Source organism: Rattus norvegicus, chromosome 1 (assembly GCF_036323735.1).
Source record: "Rattus norvegicus strain BN/NHsdMcwi chromosome 1, GRCr8, whole genome shotgun sequence".
In the NCBI taxonomy this organism is placed as follows: Eukaryota; Metazoa; Chordata; class Mammalia; order Rodentia; family Muridae; genus Rattus; species Rattus norvegicus.
This window is the reverse complement of record NC_086019.1, coordinates 168,729,519-168,738,079: the sequence shown is the minus strand read 5'-3', so window position 1 is coordinate 168,738,079 and position 8,561 is coordinate 168,729,519.

Genomic DNA, 8,561 nt, shown 5'->3' with positions numbered 1-8,561 from the left:
CCTTAGAGAACAAGTAGAAGCCTACAGAGAGGAATCGCAAAAATGCCTGAAAGAATCGCAAAAATCCCTGAAAGAATTCCAGGAAAACATAAATAAACAAGTAGAAGCCCATAGAGAGGAGACACAAAAATCCCTGAAAGAATTCCAGGAAAACATAAATAAACAAGTAGAAGCCCATAGAGAAGAGACACAAAAATCCCTGAAAGAATTCCAGGAAAACACAATCAAACAGTTGAAGGAATTAAAAATGGAAATAGAAGCAATAAAGAAAGAACACATGGAAACAACCCTGGATATAGAAAACCAAAAGAAGGGACAAGGAGCTGTAGATACAAGCTTCACCAACAGAATACAAGAGATGGCAGAGAGAATCTCAGGAGCAGAAGATTCCATAGAAATCATTGACACAACTGTCAAAGATAATGTAAAGCAGAAAAAGCTACTGGCCCAAAACATACAGGAAATCCAGGACTCAATGAGAAGATCAAACCTAAGGATAATAGGTATAGAAGAGAGTGAAGACTCCCAGCTCAAAGGACCAGTAAATATCTTCAACAAAATCATAGAAGAAAACTTCCCTAACCCAAAAATAGAGATACCCATAGACATACAAGAAGCATACAGAACTCCAAATAGATTGGACAAGAAAAGAAACACCTCCCGTCACATAATTGTCAAAACACCAAACGCACAAAATAAAGAAAAAATATTAAAAGCAGTAAGGGAAAAAGGTCAAGTAACATATAAAGGGAGACCTATCAGAATCACACCAGACTTTTCGCCAGAAACTATGAAGGCCAGAAGATCCTGGACTGATGTCATACAGACCCTAAGAGAACACAAATGCCAGCCCAGGTTACTGTATCCTGCAAAACTCTCAATTAACATAGATGGAGAAACCAAGATATTCCATGACAAAACCAAATTTACACAATATCTTTCTACAAATCCAGCACTACAAAGGATAATAAATGGTAAAGCCCAACATAAGGAGGCAAGCTACACCCTAGAAGAAGCAAGAAACTAATCGTCTTAGCAACAAAACAATGAGAAGAAAAGCAGACAAACATAACCTCACATCCAAATATGAATATAACAGGAAGCAATAATCACTATTCCTTAATATCTCTCAACATCAATGGCCTCAACTCCCCAATAAAAAGACATACATTAACAAACTGGATACGCAACGAGGACCCTGCATTCTGCTGCCTACAGGAAACATACCTCAGAGACAAAGACAGTCACTACTTCAGAGTGAAAGGCTGGAAAACAACTTTCCAAGAAAATGGTCAGAAGAAGCAAGGTGGAGTAGCCATTCTAATATCAAATAAAATCAATTTTCAACTAAAAGTCATCAAAAAAGATAAGGAAGGACACTGCATATTCATCAAAGGAAAAATAAACCAAGATGAACTCTCAATTCTAGATATCTATGCCCTAAATATAAGGGCACCTACATAAGTAAAAGAAACCTTACTAAAGCTCAAAACACACATTGCACCTCACACAATAATAGTAGGAGATTTCAACACCCCACTCTCATCAATGGACATATCATGGAAACAGAAATTAAACAGAGACATAGACAGACTAAGAGAAGTCATGAGCCAAATGGACTTAACAGATATTTATAGAACATTCTATCCTAAAGCAAAAGGATATACCTTCTTCTCAGCTCCTCATGGTACTTTCTCCAAAACAGACCATATAATAGGTCAAAAAACGGGCCTCAACAGGTACAGAAGGAAAGAAATAATCCCATGCGTGCTATCAGACCACCACGGCCTAAAACTGATCTTCAATAACAATAAGGGAAGAATGCCCGCATATACGTGGAAATTGAACAATGCTCTACTCAATGATAACCTGGTCAAGGAAGAAATAAAGAAAGAAATTAAAAACTTTCTAGAATTTAATGAAAATGAAGGTACAACCTACCCAAACTTATGGGACACAATGAAAGCTGTGCTAAGAGGAATACTCATAGCGCTGAGTGCCTGCAGAAAGAAACAGGAAAGAGCATATGTCAGCGGCTTGACAGCACACCTAAAAGCTCTAGAACAAAAAGAAGCAAATACACCCAGGAGGAGTAGAAGGCAGGAAATAATCAAACTCAGAGCTGAAGTCAACCAAGTAGAAACAAAAAGGACCATAGAAAAATCAAGAGAACCAAAAGTTGGTTCTTTGAGAAAATCAACAAGATAGATAAACCCTTAGCCAGACTAATGAGAGGACACAGAGAGTGTGTCCAAATTAACAAAATCAGAAATGAAAAGGGAGACATAACTACAGATTCAGAAGAAATTCAAAAAATCATCAGATATTATTATAAAAGCCTATATTCAACAAAACTTGAAAATCTGCAGGAAATGGACAATTTCCTCGACAGATACCAGGTACGGAAGTTAAATCAGGAACAGATAAACCAGTTAAACAACACCATAACTCCTAAGGAAATAGAAGCAGTCATTAAAGGCATCCCAACCAAAAAGAGCCCAGGTCCAGACGGGTTTAGTGCAGAATTCTATCAGACCTTCGTAGAAGACCTCATACCAATATTATCCAAACTATTCCACAAAATTGAAACAGATGGAGCACTACCGAATTCCTTCAATGAAGCCACAATTACTCTTATACCTAAACCACACAAAGACCCAACAAAGAAAGAGAACTTCAGACCAATTTCCCTTATGAATATCGACGCAAAAATACTCAATAAAATTCTGGCAAACCGAATCCAAGAGCACATCAAAAACAATCATCCACCATGATCAAGAAGGCTTCATCCCAGGCATGCAGGGATGGTTTAATGTACGGAAAACCATCAACGTGATCCATTATATAAACAAACTGAAAGAACAAAACCACATGATCATTTCATTAGATGCTGAGAAAGCATTTGACAAAATTCAACACCCCCTCATGATAAAATACCTGGAAAGAATAGGAATTCAAGGCCCATACCTAAACATAGTAAAAGTCATATACAGCAAACCAGTTGCTAACATTAAACTAAATGGAGAGAAACTTGAAGCAATCCCACTAAAAGCAGGGACTAGACAAGGCTGCGCACTCTCTCCCTACATATTCAATATTGTTCTTGAAGTTCTAGTCAGAGCAGTCAGACAACAAAAGGAGGTCAAGGGGATACAGATCAGAAAAGAAGAAGTTAAAATATCACTATTTGCCGATGATATGATAGTATACTTAAGTGATCCCACAAGTTCCACCAGAGAACTACTAAAGCTGATAAACAACTTCAGCATAGTGGCTGGGTATAAAATTAACTCAAATAAATCAGTTGCCTTCCTCTACACAAAAGAGAAACAAGCCAAGAAAGAAATTAGGGAAACGACACCCTTCATAAGAGACCCAAATAATATAAAGTACCTCGGTGTGAATTTAACCAAGCAAGTAAAAGATTTGTAAAACAAGAACATCAAGACACCGAAGAAAGAAATTGAAGAAGACCTCAGAAGATGGAAAGATCTCCCATGCTCATGGATTGGCAGGATTAATATAGTAAAAATGGCCATTTTACCAAAAGCAATCTACAGATTCAATGCAATCCCCATCAAAATACCAATCCAATTCTTCAAAGAGTTAGACAGAACAATTTGCAAATTCATCTGGAATAACAAAAAACCCAGGATAGCTAAAACTATCCTCAACAATAAAAGGACTTCAGGGGGAATCACTATCCCTGAACTCAAGCAGTATTACAGAGCAATAGTGATAAAAACTGCATGGTATTGGTACAGAGACAGACGGATAGACCAATGGAAAAGAATTGAAGACCCAGAAATGAACCCACACACCTATGGTCACTTGATTTTTGACAAAGGAGCCAAAACCATCCAATGGAAAAAAGATAGCATTTTCAGCAAATGGTGCTGGTTCAACTGGAGGTCAACATGTAAAAGAATGCAGATCGATCCATGCTTATTACCCTGTACAAAGCTTAAGTCCAAGTGGATCAAGGACCTCCACATCAAACCAGAAACACTCAAACTAATAGAAGAAAAACTAGGGAAGCATCTGGAACACATGGGCACTGAAAAAAATTTCCTGAACAAAACACCAAGGGCTTATGCTCTAAGATCAAGAATCGACAAATGGGATCTCATAAAACTGCAAAGCTTCTGTAAGGCAAAGGACACTGTGGTTAGGACAAAACGGCAACCAACAGATTGGGAAAAGATCTTTACCAATCCTACAACAGATAGAGGCCTTATATCCAAAATATACAAAGAACTCAAGAAGTTAGACTGCAGGGAGACAAATAACCCTATTAAAAAATGGGGTTCAGAGCTAAACAAAGAATTCACAGCTGAGGAATGCCGAATGGCTGAGAAACACCTAAAGAAATGTTCAACATCTTTAGTCATAAGGGAAATGCAAATTAAAACAACCCTGAGATTTCACCTCACGCCAGTGAGAATGGCTAAGATCAAAAACTCAGGTGACAGCAAATGCAGCCAAGGATGCAGAGAAAGAGAAACACTCCTCCATTGTTGGTGGGGTTGCAGACTGGTACAACCATTCTGGAAATCAGTCTGGAGGTTCCTCAGAAAATTGGACATTGAACTGCCTGAGGATCCAGCTATACCTCTCTTGGGCATATACCCAAAAGATGCCCCAACATATAAAAAAGACACGTGCTCCACTATGTTCATCGCAGCCTTATTTATAATAGCCAGAAGCTGGAAAGAACCCAGATGCCCTTCAACAGAGGAATGGATACAGAAAATGTGGTACATCTACACAATGGAATATTACTCAGGTATCAAAAACAATGACTTTATGAAATTCGTAAGCAAATGGTTGGAACTGGAAAATATCATCCTGCGTGAGCTAACCCAATCACAGAAAGACATATATGGTATGCACTCATTGATAAGTGGCTATTAGCCCAAATGCTTGAATTACCCTAGATGCCTAGAACAAATGAAACTCAAGACGGATTATCAAAATGTGAATGTTTCACTCCTTCTTTAAAAGGGGAACAAGAATACCCTTGGCAGGGAATAGAGAGGCAAAGATTAAAACAGAGACTGAAGGAACACCCATTCAGAGCCTGCCCCACATGTGGCCCATACATATACAGCCACCCAATTAGACAAGATGGATTAAGCAAAGAAGTGCAGACCGACAGGAGCTGGATGTAGATCGCTCCTGAGAGACACAGCCAGAATACAGCAAATACAGAGGCGAATGCCAGCAGCAAACCACTGAACTGAGAATAGGACCCCCGTTGAAGGAATCAGAGAAAGAACTGGAAGAGCTTGAAGGGGCTCGAGACCCCATATGTACAACAGTGCCAAGCAACCAGAGCTTCCAAGGACTAAGCCACTACCTAAAGACTATACATGGACTGACCCTGGACTCTGACCTCATAGGTAGCAATGAATATCCTAGTAAGAGCACCAGTGGAAGGGGAAGCCCTGGGTCCTGCTAAGACTGAACCCCCAGTGAACTAGACTGTTGGGGGGAGGGCGGCAATGTGGGGAGGATGGGGAGGGGAACACCCATAAGGAAGGGGAGCGGGGAGGGGGATGTTTGCCCGGAAACCGGGAAAGGGAATAACACTCGAAATGTATACAAGAAATACTCAAGTTAATAAAAAAAAGGAAAAAAACAAAAAACAAAAAATAAAAACAAAAAAACAAAAACAAAAAAAGTCAAATTAAAACTACTTCTTTGAGATTTCATCTTACTCAGGTCACTATGGCCAAGGCTTAACCAATAATTAAAGAGATAACAAATGACAGTGACAACGCAGAGAATGGGAACCCTTATTTGCTTTTGGTGAAATTTTAAACTGGTCCATTTACTACAGCATGGAGTATTCTCAAAAGAGTTAAATGTAGATCTACCATGTAACTTAGCTGTATCAATTCTTGCAGTAAACCCTAAGACCCCATCACCCCCTCTAACTCATTCCCTATTGCTCCCTCTTCCTCTCAAATTCATTATTTCTTTCTCTTTAATTATCATTGTCTCACACAAATGCACATATAGACATACACCACATATTGAATTTATTTAGTTTTGCTCATATGTATATATTTTTAGGGCTGACCACTTGAGATTAGATAATTTAGCAGGGAGCTTGTACCTAGAGAAAATGGATTCTCCCTTTCTCTGCAGCCATATCTTTCATGTATCTCTTCATTTGTGGTCAAAGATCAGCTGGATAGGACTGCTGTACAGAACTAAATGGAGTACATATACAATACCTTAAATTACTTCCAGATTATTAGGGACAAATTATCTATAATTGCATTTTAAAACAAGGCCAACAACAATATGAGTTCAGACCAAATAGCATTTGTATACCAGACTGATTGAGGGGATAGCGGGTCAAACAGGTGTTTTCCACTGGAATACTTGACAAGGTGGTATCTTGTATGATTGCTTCATTAAAATTAGTGTTTATTAAAGAAGAAATGTAATCTATTTCTGAAGCATCAATTATTATAAAGATAGTTTAACAAATTACCATACAAATGGGAGAAAAATGAGAAATCTGGACCATATTATCTATAGCATTAGTAGTTTATTCATTACAAAAGATATTTTCAGGGATCCTTTACTCTAGAAATGGCTGTACCATTGTTGCTTTGGGAACAAGAAAGGCCATCTATATTTTGCAGTAATTATAGCTACCAAATGGATCTCAGTACTTAAAACACTAACATTGAAAATAAAAACTCTGTGTTAAAATGATGACTTTTGTCAAACTTCTGGAAAAGGTTGTACATTGAAATGGAAGTTTCATCTTTTTTCCCCCAAGGTTGAATAATTGGCTTTATAGTGAGACACCTATTACTGAGGGAGATTAGTTTTGGTAAGATGGTAAGATGATGGATAACAGAATATACTGATGTATTGTGGCCTATAAATCATATGTGAAGTGTTTGGTGCTCAGTGGGGAAATGGGTAAAACTTTTCCAACTCTGAGAACTGCGACTATAGACCACAACTGGGGACCAAGTTTTCACTTACAGAACAGAGAGCTTAGGAATTAGGTCAAAACCAGACAGTTAAGCCTTTAAGTCTCTGATCTTTTTTATTTCTCAATTTTCTGTCTTATCCCCACTTGATAAAACTTCAATGGCTCTCATAACCTATGCCAACCATAACATCATCATCATTATCATCAACAACAACAAAAGAAACCAACAAAAAAAACAACAACCACAAAAAAAAAAAACCCAGCAAAGTTTCCCAACACTCACCACTTTGTTTTCATCTTTGATTGACTTAGTTTGCTCTGAATCTTAGGATTTTGACTCATCACTTTTGTCTGAATTAGGTAAGATGTTTGAGCCAAATCAGAAACCATCATTGATTAACATCCAAATATAGTCTTTAAAAGAGTGAGATATTGACAACTCTTCTATATAGTGATACTTGCTCGCTAACAAAAGCATCACACATTGCAGTGTGGGAGAGATCAACTTATGAAAGAAAAATGGTTTTGACTCAACCGAGAAACTCATAAGGAAAATTGATCCTTATTTTTATACCATATGTAAAAATCAATTTTGGGCAGGTCTTCCTGGTTGCTGCCGCTGCAGAGAGCCCGTGGGCAGAACCCCACGAGCGAACCTGAGCCTCGGGACAACAGGTAAGACCAAATTTTCTGCTGCAAGAAAGCTGCCTGGTGAGCTTGGGACACACGGAAGCAGAATTTCTCTAGGACCGGGCACGTTCTGTGTTCACCGGAAGTCCCACACCCGCGGATCCCGGCCCGCAGCAGCTCTCTGCTCCCAGACCCAGTGAGAGAGAGACCCAACCGCCTGGTCAGGTGGGCACTCCTGAGGCTGCAGAGCGGAAGAGACCACCAACTCTGCTCACCCCTGCCCACATCCCTGGCCCAAGAGGAAACTGTATAAGGCCTCTGGGCTCCCATGGGGGAGGGCCCAGGAGCTGCAGGACCCCTGCCTGAGACACCACCGGAACCTGAAAGAAACAGACCGGATAAACAGTTCTCTGCACCCAAATCCCGTGGGAGGGAGAGCTAAACCGTTAGAGAGGCAGACAAGCCTGGGAAACCAGAAGAGACTGCTCGCTGCACACACATCTCGGCCAGAGGAAAAAGCCAAAGACCATGTGGAACCCTGGTGCACTGAAGCTCCTGGAAGGGGCGGCACAGGTCTTCCTGGTTGCTGCCGCTGCAAGGAGCCCGTGGGCAGCACCCCACGAGCGAACTTGAGCCTCAGGACCACAGGTAAGACCAAATGTTCTGCTGCAAGAAAGCTGCCTGGTGAACTCAAAACACAGGCCCACAGGAACAACTGAAGACCTGTAGAGAGGAAAAACTCCACGCCCGAAAGCAGAACACTCTGTCCCCATAACTGACTGAAAGAGAGGAAAACAGGTCTACAGCACTCCTGACACACAGGCTTATAGGACAGTCTAGCCACTGTCAGAAATAGCAGAACAAAGTAACACTAGAGATAATCTGATGGCGAGAGGCAAGCGCAGGAACCCAAGCAACAGAAACCAAGACAACATGGCACCATCGGAGCCCAATTCTCCCACCAAAACAA